Here is a 15,638-nt window from a genome sequence, read left to right as displayed (position 1 = left end):
AAGTTAACTGTATTAAAAAGACCGTTCTTTACGCTAATGATTTGAAATACGATCTTACTTTCAGCTAATCATATGAAATACGACCTTACCTTAAGTTAATCGTATTAAAATGACCTTATTTTCAAGCTGATAATACGAAATACGACCTTGCTTTAATCTAAAGATATGAAATACGATCTTCGTGATCACTTGATCAGAAGAGAATACGAACAAAACAGGATCGTAGCTTAAATTTTTAATGTCTTTAAGAAAACTTGAGAATTGACGTATGCAAGGACTTTGGAGGCTGTTTGGTGACTTTGTACCAACTTGGCAAAGAGGCCATTAATCCTAAATTCCAGTCAACAATACTAGCAACTCGTAGATACTTTATCATGGATATAATGTGTTTCTCTTCTCCACATGTGTCAGAATTCAAACTCTGCGGTCTCAGAATGAAAACCAAAAATTAATATGAAGAAGTCTTATTAAATCTAAATCCTTCAGCTAGTGAATTATAAAAGTCTCACAGAGTTGGAAAATGGAATAGAAAGCTTCGAGAGCTATAGAGAAATTAATTGATCAAAGATTGATAATAATCAGAACCGAGTTATACTGATTGGTGTGTACCATATAGGCTTCTTTCGTAATGAGTGTCCCAGAGTGGACGTCTAAACTTTCTGCAGTTTAAATTTTCATCATCACAGGAAAACCTAATACCGTAAGAAAACAGAAAGACCAGTTAGGGACATAGAGGGATTTTGCTTACATAATGAAATTAATGTCTAAAATGAGCATTATAAATCTGACTTTAGAGTGAGGTGTCCTTTTGTATTTATATATGGGTATGTATATATATATATATATATATATATATATATATATATATATATATATATATATATATATATATATATATATATATATATATATATAAATGTGTGTGTTGTGTGTGTGTGTTAGGATAATGAATCTCTTCTGAACGCACAAGGAGATAATTTTCAAGTTATGAGGGAAAACACTTTGTAATATAATGGACTCAAAAGGACTAAATGCCTTCGTAGTATCAGCTTCGAAGAGCAAGAACCCTGTGCCTTGAAATAAGGTCATTTGCATCCATCAGTGACAGGTCTTTGTCTTCTGCCTTTATGCAGTAAGAAATCTGGATCTACCGAGTGACCCTAGAACAGGTGCCGGGATCCCATCGGGAGCAACGCCCGTGCGAGTGCTTGCTGCCTGAGAGAGAGAGAGAGAGAGAGAGAGAGAGAGAGAGAGAGAGAGAGAGAGAGAGAGAGAGAGAGAGAGAGAGAGAGAGAGAGAGAATCATCAAATATAAACCAGCTTGCAATCAACCAATATAGGAGAGAGAGAAAAAGAGAGATGCCTGCTACAGATTCTCTGTGGTGGGAGGAACTGTAACACATTACTTATTGATCAAACTGAAAGATTGTTAGGGGAACGTTTGCAACAAGAGATCTCCTCAATTTAGAGCCGTTGTCACTTTTGGAAAAAAAAAATGCTACGAAAGGATCATGGTAGAGAGAGAGCTGAGAACTTTGACTAGATTATTAGTGATTTTATTTATCAGTTTCGGCCCTCTAACCAGCCTTACAAATGAACTGTGACAAATAACCGGATGATAAGAGCTAGACGTACATCACTGGTTTAATCATGATTTGCATGGTAGCCTTGTGAAGGAAAGGATTAGCACAAGATTTTGCAAAAGGAAAAAGTCACGCATCCTGGTTGAAAGTTATAATAAATATTGAAAGTTGCGTTAGAATATGCGTAATCAGCGTCATTATCGATTAAGAGTTGATTAAGATGGCAGTTCTTGTGTTCAGGTTTGGACCAAAGTAATTGCTGAGGCTGTGTGTGTGTGTGTGTGAATGTGCGTTTTCTTTAAAATTCATGTATAGGTTTATGTCGTTTAGAATTTGTGCATGCTAATAAATTCAGATTTTGACTGTAAAATGTGTTAAATTAAATTTATCAGTTTTTGCAAAAATATTCTTACTTGTAGGGGTAAAGTTATAAATAATGCAACCCCTACAAGTAAGAATATTTTTGTAAAAACTGATTAATTTAATGTAATTTAATACATTTTAGACTAGCAACCTGAATTTCTACATAGGACGCACAAATTCGGAAACAGTGTAAATTTATACAACTGAATTTGTTTGAACTCTCAAATGTGCATAACTTAAACAGCTTAACCATCAATACAAGCCATCCACTTTAATAACAGGGTCAGGGATGAATAAGCGCATGCAATAAATAGACTGTAAAATGTATAAAGGTGCTGTTCGCTTTGCATGACACTCGAATGAATCGAGAAATTATTACTCAGGCCAAGCAGATTGTGAAATGAAAGGTCAGAGTGAAGCAGGGGAGTTTACGCAGTGTCATTAAATGAGGAGATGAGGTCGCCATATCCTAAAGAGGTATATATATATATATATATATATATATATATATATATATATATATATATATATATATATATATATATATATATATATATATATATACAGGTGCAGCATAAGTAACGCCCTTTGTTTAAGTGGAACAAAATTAAAGCTTTTTTTTCCATTATCACTTTATTTTTTCGAACATGAATGTATTGCCATCAGGTTAATAGATTAATATATATTAACAAAATTAATAAAATGCTTATTCGGTTTAATAATGTTAAATACAAAATGATATTTCGGCTTTGCACCAAATGATATTTCGGCTTTGCACCCTTGGGATGTTAAATTCAGCTGATAACAATCTTGCGGTTTCAGCACCATTTTTATTGTTTTGATAGTACAATTGAATTGCTTTACTCTCTGTTCCTTTGTTAATCTCATGGTTGTATAAAATATCGGAAAAAATGAAGATTTAGCAAAAATTAATTAAAGAAAATATACATTATAAGATATAAAATTAAAAAGGGCGTTACTTATGCCGCATTATTAAACCGAATAAGCATTATATTAATTTTGTTAATATATTATATTAATCTATTAACCTGTGCAATACATTCATGTTCGAAAAAATAAAGGATAATCAAAAAGGCTTTAATTTTGTTCCACTTAAACAAAGGGCGTTACTTATGCCGCACCCTATATATATATCATCATCATCATCATCCAGGTGCCATATCCCCAAGGACGTCGGCAATCATGGCTCGCCACTCCTCTCTATTTCCGGCTCTCTGCAGCAACTGAGCTGCAGACATTCTTCCTCCAGTCATTCTCACCAATCCATCCATATATTTTTGTCTAGGTCTTCCTCTTGGCCGACTTCCATTGATTTTACCAGTGAGAGAGAGATGTTCTAGTTCTTGTCTTCTCACTATGTGACCCACAAACCGCATTTGTCTACCTCTCACTGAAGCCAAAAGTTCTCTCTCAATGCCTACTCTCTCTAATACCTGCTCATTAGTTTTCCTTTCTGTCCATGATATTTTCAGCATCCTTCTCCAAAACCACATTTCTGCAGCCTGTAATCTCTCCTCATCTGCCTTCCTCAAGGTCCAAGTTTCACAGCCATACAACAATACAGACCAAACAAAACATTTCACAAATCTTCTCCTAAGATTCATCGATATTTTTGAGTTGGTGACTAATTTCTTTATCTTACCAAATGCATCTTTTGCCATGGATATTCTCTTCCTGATCTCTTTTTCGCATTTTCCATCACTTGTGACAGTGCATCCTAAATAATTAAAACTATCGGTTTGTTTAACTGTTTCAGCATTAATTCTTATATCTGTTCTTGGGGATTTCATCTTTGGAGATAACCATAACTTCTGTTTTCTTAATATTTATTGACAGACCTCTTTCTCTGCTTGACTCGTGTAAAGTACTGACTAAAGCTTGAAGTTTATCATGAGAGTCTGCAACAAGTGCGGTATCATCAGCATATCTGATATTATTAATATTGACTCCTCCAACCTTAATTCCTTCCATATCTCTGAGATCTCTCATTATCATTTCACTATATAAATTGAAGAGATCAGGTGATAACACAAAACCCTGTCTTACACCTCTATAATTTAATTTAAATGAAGTCGAGAGGTATAATTTACTTGAGCAGCAATGTCATGGTAGAGCAAAGGCTATGATTAGTTCCATAAATGTGTCCCAGCAAACTTTTGGTCAGGCTAAACAAATTTTGATCGTAGCATTTGCTGATGAAATGCCTCAGAAGTTTGTCCTCATTAAAGAGTTAACTGACTTGAGGTTTGTTTGGGGTAAGGATGATCCATATATTTTTTATGCTCATATTAAGAAGCTGATTGATGCAGTGAAAGACAATGCTATTGATTTGGACACTGTTATGCTTTATTTTGTGTGGTCTTCACTGCCTACTAAATTTCAAGATATCATAGTTGCGATCATAAATAAGTGTCATCCTACTTTAGATGATGTCACTGGTAAATTTTTGGAAGCTAGCAGCAGATATAACGCTCAATTAAACACTAATAAAGGAAGTCCATGTAAGACCGCAGTATTGGCTACTAGTTTGAATACTAGTATAACAAGGAGTACATGTATGCTTTGTAATGCTAAAGATCACAAAATTGCCAGTTGTACAAAGTACTTGGAAGTATCTGATAAAATAAAGCGATTGAAAGAATTGCACAAGTGCTTTAAATGCTTAAAAGCAGGTCATAATAGTAATGGGTGCAAATTTCAAACTTCAGGTGTATGCTTCAAATGCAAAAAGGGTAAACACTGGAGTTTTTGTGTAGCTCAAAGCCAACAGATTCTAGTAATAGTAAACAAACTACCACAAAGGTGGTTAATGTTGTCGAGAGTGTTAATGAAATTCCATCAACTGTTACAGCATCCAGTCATTTGGATATTGTTGATTCTTTATTACCATTACTAACAGTGACAACTGAACATGATCGCGTAAAAGTGGATACAGTTTTGGATTCAGGTAGCCAGAATTCCTTTATTGAGGAAAGTTTAGCAGATTTCTTGAACTTAAAGGTAGTAGATCCTAAGATACATTTGATTATCAAGGGGATTAATACTAATCAAAAGATTTGTACCAAGTCAGTGAGTTTTCCTTTTAAGATTGGTGATGTAAGTTATGAAATTACTTGCATTTGTATTCCTAAGATTAAAATTCAGATGAAAGCTCCTCATATGTCTAAATTAATAGAACTGCTAAGGCAGAGTGGTAAAGAGGTTGCTTATGATAAATTTAATGGTGTAAACAGAATTCATGACATTGATGATATAAAGCTACTGATAGGTGCAAAAGATTGGCATTGTGTGATGAGCATGGAGAGTGGAGTACTAGGTCAAAAAGACAGACTGACTTCTTTTTACAGAGTTGATGATAAACTAATATTGATTGGTTCTATTTCTGACTGGATAACGAATCTTTCCGATGCAGTAGATACGTCTTTGACGTCTGATAGGAAGATTTCTGAAGAAATAGAATCTACTACTTCATGCATTGGCACTATGGAGATTGATTCTGATGGATTTGACTATGAAGTGCCAACACTTGATGGAATATGTAATTTTGAAAGCATGCCAGATATAGCAGAGGTTGCGGATTATTCTCAGTTGGGTCATAATTGTAAGATATTCATAAATATGGAAGAAGAAAATTCTATTGAATGTGTTACTAATGAAACTGAGCAAGAAGTGACGGATTTTATTTTATGCAACATTTCCAGAGATTCTGAAGGATGTTATGTTGTACCAATTCCTTGGTTGACTAGATATAAAGACCTTCTTGGATCAAATGAGAGACTTGCTTTCAAGGTTCTGTGCAGTCTGAAGAAGAAATACATGAACAGTAATGTTCTAAAGCGAGTTGATGAAGTTTTCCAGTCACAAATTGATTTGGGAATCATTGAGAAAGTTGAAGATTTTGAAGTATATAAAAGGAAATTTCCAAAATATTTCTTCATTAGCCACAGTCCTGTAATTAAAGAAGAAAGAGATACTACGAAAGTAAGAGTTATTTACATGGCGAATCTTGCAGAAAAGAGACCTGATGGTAGTAAAGGCATTAGTCTGAATCAATGTATTCACCCAGGTTACAACAAGAATTTTAAAATAAGTGATGCATTGACCATGATGAGGTTTGACAAGTTTGTACTTGGATTTGATATTTCAAAAGCCTTTCACAGATTGGCCATTGATGATGAGAATTCCTCAAAATTTCTCTTTTATTGGTTTAAGGATGTTGAATCCAAAGATTTTACACCAGTTGTGTATCGCTCAAAGCGAGTAATATTTGGGATGTCTGTTTCTCCATATCTGTTGCAGTGCAGTCTTTATAATATGCTAATATTGGAGACAGATGGTGATGCTGAAGAAATTCAAGAATTGAAAAAAAGAATCTACCAAGGCAGTTATGTTGATAATTTTCTGATTGGTTGCGCAGATGAAGATGAAGTTGAAATGGTTCACAGGAAGCCAGTACAATATTTGAGCAGCATAAATTTCCATTGCAGCAGTATGTTACTAATTATTCTCAATTTCAGTATGAGATTGACTGTAAAGTTGCCACAGAGACTCCACAAGAGGTTAAAATTCTTGGCATGTGCTGGGACAGATATAATGATGTACTAAAGGCCAAATGTGTAAAATTAAATGTTGAAGCTGATACTCCTAGGCAGATTTTGAGTTCAGTAATGAGTATATTTGATTTGAATAATGCTAACTTGCCTGTTTTAAACAGGTGTAAGATTTTCCTCAGGCAATTACAGTCGGATTATGTAGATAAATGGGATACTACTCTTCATGGTGCTCAGCTAAATGAATGGAGAAACATAGCTTCACAATTCAATAATGGTGAAAGGCTAGAGATACCAAGATATATGGGTAGCAGAAAGTCTACTTTTGATATAATTGTAATGAGTGATGCGAGTAAAAACTTTATTGGATGTGTTATTTACTTGCAGGAGAGAGATTCTAAGTTGGTATCCTTCGTATCTGCCCATAACAAGATTCTGAATAAAAATCTGCAAGGGCGAACTATGCCTGTACTCGAACTCACTGCAGTAGAGTATGCATTGCAAAGGGCTTTTGAGCTGTATAAAATGCTCACTTCTTGTATTGTGCCTATTGCAGTTAATGACATAATGTTGTTTTCAGATTCTACGATTGCCTTGAGTTGGCTAGCTGATTATGAGAACTTGAGAACAAAGCTTCAAAAGAGAAGTGTATATGTGAATAATAAAATCACAAATATTGTCGACCTCTGTAAGTCTATACACTCGGTGAAGTTAGCTCACGTAGGATCAAATGAAAATGCTGCAGATTTCACTACTAGATTAGTATCTTTCTCAAAGTTGAGAAACTCTTGTTACTTGACCGGACCCGAGATGTTACGGGAGGATTTAAGTTTACTGGAATGGCTTGTAATTCCTAATCCAGGCATGATTAATGATGTGGATATACCCAAGCTGGTTGTAAATAAGGCAAATGTTGAAGATATGTCAGTTGGTACAGTTGTTGATATAACTAAGTATTCTTCACTTGACAAAGCGGTTAAAGTACTAATGAAAGTTAAGCTTTTCATAAACAATATAAGATTAAGAATAAATTCTAAGAGCCAGCAGTCAATTGCCTTATTAGATGCAAGCTACCAAAAATGCAGTAATGATTTGCTAAAGCTTGATCAACAGAAATGCTTTCCAGATTTACATGATTTTTTCACTTCAAAACGGAAAGCAAAAAGTCTATTCCTGAGCTAGTTAGTAGAATGAATGTATTTTGTGACTTGATGGTATTCTTAGAGTAAAATGTAAGATGGGAAAGATGTCTAAAGGTATGATGTCGAGAACTCCAATACTCATTAGTAATAATAGTGATTTCGGTAGAATACTGATATTGGACACTCACTTGAAGTTTAATCACTCAGGTACTTACTATGTGCTACATAAATTGAAACCGGCATTTTTTCTGCTTAAGGGATTTTCAACAGTTAAGAAGGTTGTGAATGAATGTTACCACTGTAAACGTTTTAATAATAGACCAGTTAAAGTTAATGCTAATGACTATAGAGAGTGGAATGTGAATCCCATAAAGAGGTTTTTTTCTGTATGTTTCATTGATTACTTTGGGCCATATTTCACAAGGCATGGAAGTGACAAAGTTAAAACCTATGGGGTAATCTTTAAATGTATTTGGTCTAACATGATTAATGTTAGTAAACCAACTGATTCTAAAGTTTTATTGGCTTTCAAAATGTGTTTACAGCTGTAGTTTTGCCTAACAAAGTATTTTCAGATTCTGGCTCAAATCTTGGTGGTGCATTCACATGGATTGAGAATGTCTGACAAGTGAAGTGCAGGGTGCTAATCAGAGGTGTCGATGTCACTGAATTTCCACAGTATCCTCGTGGTTCTGGATCGTGGTATTAGGTATCATAGGGGTCGGGTTGGTCTGAGTAAGAAAGTTAATACAGGAGCAATCCATAATAATATTCTAGATTTTCTGGAATTTTTCTCATGTAATTAAACAATGCATATGTTGTTACGCTAATAAGAAACCCATTTCTGAACTTCGGCGCATTGAGGAACAGAATGTGAATGATGATTTTCAGGTGCTGTCACCAGAGTTTTGAAGTTTGGATGATACACAGGTTATGGAATGTATATATCACGAAAGGTCAACTTGATGATTATGACTCTTCTGATTTTGGTAAGGACTTTCAGCGTTTAATTCATATTAAAGAGAAATTGCGTAATAGTTATCACAAATGAATTTTATTTGGATTGCAAGATCAGGCAACTAAATACAGAGATAAATATTACCTAGAGCACATTAAAATCTCAAAGGTGACATAGTTTTGATAAAGGATTCAATGGTTAAAATACAGTATACCTTTAGCTAAGTTCTTGATGTTATTTATAATTCTCTTGGTAGGGCTGTTCAAGTACAATTGGTCAAGGGTAATAAAGTGTTGTCTTAGGATATATCGTCTGTTATTCTTTTGGTTAAGGTGATGGGTTAAGTGATTCTCATATTGAGTCAGTCAGATTTAAATCTTATACCTCAAGTGATTCTAATGTTTCTAATGACAATGTGCAAGAATTCAACAGGAACCTGCTTTGATTTGTTCTGAGAAGAATAAGCAGCTAGCTCAATCTGGTCTTGTATAAAAATTTAATTTAAATCACGGGGGCAGATTGAAAAAACTTCAAATTATTAATTTGAATAGTTCAGTATGTTATACATTTGGCACCACAGGAAGTGTCGCTAATTGCCTTTGCTTTTAAATAGTAACTACTTTGGTAGTTATATCTGCCTGCCATGATGTTTTTGTGATTTTTCACACAGTTAAGCAGTCTTGGCATAACCTCATACGGGGTGACGAAGACGCTCTCTTCCCTCTCTCTCGTTATTTAAGTGGATTGGGATTTACACTCGCTGGATTTATGACTCCGTCCTGGATTTCTACTGTGTTTAGTGCTGGATTAATTACCATGGATTTTCCTCCTAACATGGACATAATTACACACTAATTCATCGAGACGGGATCCGGACGCTCTTAGCGATGATCGTCTATTGAATGATTTTTCCACACTCGCCAGAACTGTTATCGCAACAGGAAGTAAGCATAAGGGGCTTTAATGCTTGTTCTTGCGTCACATATTCTATATGCCAGTGTTTTGAAAATAATTTCAAGTATTTTTAATTTATTCTTGCTAGATTGAACCTATGATTTCAATACAGTCTATAATTTTATTTCTTAGGTATTTGACTACTCGTTGAATTTGCTATTTGTTTACTAATAATTTGAGCTTTTGTGATTTAGTGTTGATTTAAGCAAATATTTACGTAAGTGATTTTTCGTGATTAGTTAATTGCTGTTTTTCGGTGATTCGTTGATTTCAAGATTTTATTGGTTATATATGAAAATTGTGATTTTAGTCATGCGATTGCAGTAATTGATATTTTTGATTCGTGTTGATTTTTTGTTGGTTTATTTTAGTTACTTTTTGTTAGTGTTGTATCTTTGTTTCTGATTTTCCCGTAGTTGATTCTCCTTTACTTTGTATTTTTGGATGAGTGAAAGGAAGAAAGTTTAAGCCCTCACAGTTGTGAACCTTAATCTCTCGTACAAAGAAGTGCATTTCTTCGTCCTCTTGACATTTCAATCATTCGAGGACTCGTTTACGTCATTCCACCACAGCTGCTACAGTGAAATTTATCTCATTTTAAATTATATGTATTCATAAATGTCTAACCATTTAAATTTAAATTTATTAAATATTTAAAATGCATTTTCCATCTCTACCTTTTATTCAAATACAAAGTTTAATGATATGATCTGGTCATTTTCATATTGATTTTATATTTATATTTTAAACACCCTTTTTCCGCTCTTGTGACAGTGCATCAAATAATTAAAACTATCGGTTTTGTTTAACTGTTTCAGCATTAATTCTTATATCTGTTCTTGGGGATTTCATCTTTAGATAACCATAACTTCTGTTTTCTTAATATTTATTGACAGACCTCTTTCTCTGCTTGACTCGTGTAAAGTACTGACTAAAGCAAGTTTAGCATCATGAGGAGTCTGCAACAAGTGCGGTATCATCAGCATATCTGATATTATTATGTGGACTCCTCCAACATTAATTCCTTCCATATCTCTGAGATCTCATTATCATTTCACTATATAAATTGAAGAGATCAGGTGATAACACAAAACCCTGTCTTACACTCTCTTGATGTGCCGAGTCTCTGATTCGTCATTTTCTACTTTCACTGATACTGTTGATTCCAATATAAATTCTTTATCAATCTTAATCTTTCCATCGATATTTATGTTCCAATATCCTTATAAAAGGTCTACATGTCTAACCCGATCAAAAAGCCTTTTCATAGTCAACAAAACAAATATATAGATTTTTCACTTCTATTGCTCTCTCATCAACATTCTCAAAATAAAAATTGCATTTCTTGTCCTTTATCTCTCATAAAACCACATGTTTATTGCCAATCTCTGGGAGTATCTTATTTCTTATTCTATTCAAAACAATCCCTTAACTCTTATTTTGTGATCTGACTCATGTACTGATAGTCCGGTGTTTATTGCACTCAAAGTGTTCCTGGTATTTTGGCATTGTGTGATAAATGTTGATTTGTACATCATGTTGCAGGCTCTCCATCTTCATATATTCCTTCCCACTATTTCCATTAATATATCAATGATGTATTCTCCCAGAGCTACCAACATTTCTGCTGCTATTCCATCATCACCTGTTGCTTTATCGCTTTCATTTGTTTTAAAGATGCCTCTATCTCTGATCTGATTATGCCGGTCCCTCTCCGTTGTCATTAAGTCACCGATGTTCCTATTCTATCATCATCAAACAATTCTCCAATATATTTCAAATCCATCTTTCCAATATTTCTTTTGACTCCATTACTATGGTTCCATCCCTTTTGATACCAGTGCTGATACTTCTCTTCTTTTTAAAAGTAATTTTACTTTCACCTTATCCTGCTTTCTCCGTTCATCATATATATATATGTATATATATATGTAGGTATAAATATACACACATACAGTGCATACATACATAGTATGCATATATATTTATACACATATATAACATATATATGTATACACATATATGTATATGTGTATATATATATATTATATATACTGTATATATATATATATATATATATATATATATATATATATATATATATATATATATATATATATATATATATATATTGCGCATTGGGACATGGCGACCCTAGCGCCACCTTTGGAAAGTATGGTCACCTGAAGTGAGTTTCGTGGCCGATTGGTGCAGCACTTGCCTCAATTTTGCTAGGTCAGTGAATCGCCCGTCTAGGACCTACTAAGTCCTACCGCCCACCAATCCACCTGGTTGTAAATAAGTATTAGCGTTTGCTGGCATCAAGGAAAAAATCCATGGCCCAGCATCTTCACCCGTAAAGGCTTACTGAGAAACTGGAAGGCTGTACCCATTTGGTTCAACCCTCTCCAATGTGGAAAAGCTGTACGGTATTTTTTGTGTGTGTGTGTGTGTGATTCCTGTCTTCATTTTAGTAATCTGTAAAGTAAAGGCGGAAAGAAAGTAGTCTTTATTAACTAAAGCGGAATAATATGAAAACGGCAGACGTGTGTATTAACTAACGCATCTATAATGATAAAATCCAAGTGGATCTTGTTTGTCCTCACCCTGGTGACAGCAGGGGAGACATGACACAGTCACCCACCCCCTGCAAACCGGTTTGTCCGCCCCGGGTGGGGGCGGGGTAGGTAGGGGAACAGGAGGGTAGGGAGACATCCACCCTCCTCCTGCAAACCTGTTCGTCTGCCCTGGTTGGGGGTAGGGTGGGTAGGGGATCGGGAGGGTAGGGAAGACAACAACCCCGGGTTCCAGCGCGCGCCAGCTCGTTGTACAATAAAATTCACGGTGATAAAATGTAAACTTGGACAGGAAATGATTTACCTTATGTCGTCAGGATTTTTCTTGATGAACCTTCCCTCAAGGGGAGACCGCTTTGTTGAAGTCACTTGGCTTCACTATAAAACATTTTTATTCAACGAGCGAGTGGGCTGTCGAAGCGTGAAAATCACAATTCTCCAGGATCTCATCTATACATCTCTCTCTCTCTCTCTCTCTCTCTCTCTCTCTCTCTCTCTCTCTCTCTCTCTCTCTCTCTCTCTCTCTCTCTCATTATTATTAACTCATATTTCATTAATGATTTTACCTCATCTTGCTATCCAACCTCTGTGATTACTACTGCTTTATACAAATGCGGGGTTTCCCCCAGTTGCATGTTAATCTTTATTCCATTTGATTTACTTGGTTTCTCTTCATCATGCTGTTCAATCTTTCTAACTCCCTGTTTTGACAAAATACTGTTACCTGAAATATGTCAAAAATGTGCTCGGTGAAATATTTGAACACTAATGATGTGCTAGATTTTTCCTTGTTCTTATTCTATTGTGAATTTTTTTTTTACTCGGGGGTTCACGATAAGTTTTAAGTTTATTGGTGTAGCCCTGGAGAGAGTCGGGAAAGATGCAAGCAGATAGCAAATTCGGAGGTTTGGCGGGGGCGGGGCTTGGGGAGAGAGAGACAAAGAAACGAGTCTCCGACCTAGGAAGCAACCTATTAGGGAATTTCGGGCATGAAATTACCCGGTCAGTTCAGGCGTGACGAGCGAAGGCTACGTTTTACGATTTCCAGTGTTGTTTTCGCTTAACATTACGAAGTTCTTTCAGAAATTATAGACTCTCCTTTAAGGGGAGTGCTCTTTTTGCGTCAAGACGGACCCTGAAGCGTGGCGAAGTGGTCTAGTTACGTTAAGCATAGCAGAAGCGGAACGAAGAAATTACTGGTTTAACTAAGAGTAACAAGAGTAACAAGGCTAGTTCGCTCTGTAGGTGTGTAGTGCCGTCAGTGCATCTCATGCAGTGCGCTGTACGCATGACTTAGGCTCTTTGCAGCGTCCCTTCTGCCCCTAGCTGCAACCCCTTTCATTCCTTTTACTGTGGTTTCCTTCAAATTCTGTCTTCCATCTTACTTTCCACCCTCTCCTAACAATTGTTTCAAAGTGCAGATGTGAGGTTTTTCTCTTGGTGCACCTTTTAAAACCTTTTACTGTCAGTTTCCCTTTCATACATATATATATATACACACACACACACACACACACATATATATATATATATATATATATATATATATATATATATATATATATATATGTATATATAATCACCCATAAGCATATATGCAAGCTAAACGCATTTTTTATACAGTTTATGACCTTATAGGTCATAAACTGTATGACCTTATAAGTCCCAGCGCTTGGCCTTTAGCCTAAATTTTATATTCTAATTCCAGTTCCAACAAGACGAGTTCGAAATAGTCACTATCCAGGAAATGACTTTGATTTTTGGGGAAAAGTTATTTTTCCAATCATTAACTCTTGGATTTTATTAACTCCATCACCTGCTGCCTTGTTTTTCTATAAAATTATTCTTTCCCAACTTGTGAAGCTAACCATAATGGTAAGATCATTTTCCTTCTTATCTAATGCGCCGATAATACTGAAATAGGAATAAACTTAATCTACTGAGATTCACAGCCGGTGTCCCGGTGTTTTTCCGGAATAAAATTTTATCAACGTACCTGACAAGATGACACTTTTTCTGGGATTATCTAACATCCCTACCTAATTTTTGCATTCTGTATTACAAAAAGTTGCATAATTCTGGTAATATAAAGTAACACCGACTTCTTGTAGACATCGTCAGCAAACTCAGAGGAATGTCTTTCGAAAGATATAATGACGTAACTATGGCGTCATTAACTTGCCTCTCTCTCTCTCTCTCTCTCTCTCTCCAGTAGTGGTATAGTGGCTATATGATTAATGCCAGAAGTCTCAGCCTTTGGCAACAATGAAATAAACCAATACGATTTCTCATCGTTTAATTAAAATCAGTTAACAAAGTAGTGGTAGTAGTACGCTGGTATCGGATTTATGTCATCATTGTAATTAAGTGCATAAGAATCCTTATACAAAAGGGTTTTTCAAGTGTGTTCCGAAAATTACTTTCTATCACTATTTCTCCAATGACATTAATAGGTTCCGCATAGGCTATGCCTAAAAAATCAAATCAATCCAAGTGGCCAGTTTAAATAGCAGCCTGTCAAAACTTTAAAAATGGCATTTATTCGTCAAACACCGTAACTCCTTTGATATTTTCATAATATGACGCTAGTGAGCCACTCCCGCACCTCAGTGTAATAAACAGGCACTTGTTGCTTTGCAGAGTGGTAGATTGGTGGTATGGGTAGAAGTGACATGTCTGTATAATTGTGTGTGTGGTTAATTGACAGAACAACTTTTGTGTGTAATAATGAATAAACTTGTATCTATAGATTCTTTTTCTTAGAACATGTAATAGAAACAGAAAATAAAAATTCATGACTTAATTTTTTTTCACAGAGCTTTTTCAAAATCAGAATGATTTCACCTGTGCATTCAGCACTGCTTTTCTATCTTCATATCCCTCTCACAAGATGGGTCCCACAGTGCTCAGTAGTTTTCTGTTCTAGGCATGATATCGTGTTCAGCTTCTCCTCCACCTTCTTCTAAATTTCCTTACCGTTCCTTCCATCAATCAATCACTGTGGGCAAATTTGGCCGGTTTAAATTAGTAACAATGCTTTCAGTATAGTCAGTGTCACCATGCAGGAGATTAAAATATCTGTTGGAGTTGTCTGCTTGGGATTACCATTTATTTATAAAGTGGCTCGACTTTCGTGTCCTCGTAAGGATGTATTATCTGTAAAGTTTTGTTGGTGTTTGAGGTTGGTTTTAGAGTTGATCATTAAATCGATATACTTCGATTTATTGATAAATATCAATGTATGTATTGTTTTATAAAAGAAACAACTATTATTGAAACTATATGTTTCCAAAAACATATTTTTGCAAATACAAAATGAAATCAATACAGAAAAACAATTTATTCTCATCTCTGTCAGGAAGAGGTCTTCATCTCATTTCATCATCAGTGGCTGTTTATGATGACAGGTTCCACACTTTCATGGATATTATCAACGTCCAGTACTCTCTCCAGCGCTGGGGCTGACAGATAGCTCCTGTCCACCTCCCGGT

At 35.3% G+C, this 15,638-nt stretch overlaps 1 protein-coding gene across 2 annotated transcripts in view; it reads left to right on the top strand.

The window, feature by feature from the left end:
* Window positions 1-15,638, top strand: part of LOC136833394 (uncharacterized) — a 376,341-nt gene that overhangs the window by 15,753 nt on the left and 344,950 nt on the right. The gene's annotated exons all lie outside the window — the stretch shown is intronic.

This window comes from Macrobrachium rosenbergii, chromosome 51 (assembly GCF_040412425.1).
Source record: "Macrobrachium rosenbergii isolate ZJJX-2024 chromosome 51, ASM4041242v1, whole genome shotgun sequence".
NCBI lineage: Eukaryota > Metazoa > Arthropoda > Malacostraca > Decapoda > Palaemonidae > Macrobrachium > Macrobrachium rosenbergii.
The sequence above is the reverse complement of the archived record's forward strand: the minus strand, read 5'-3'. Positions and strand labels throughout refer to the sequence as shown.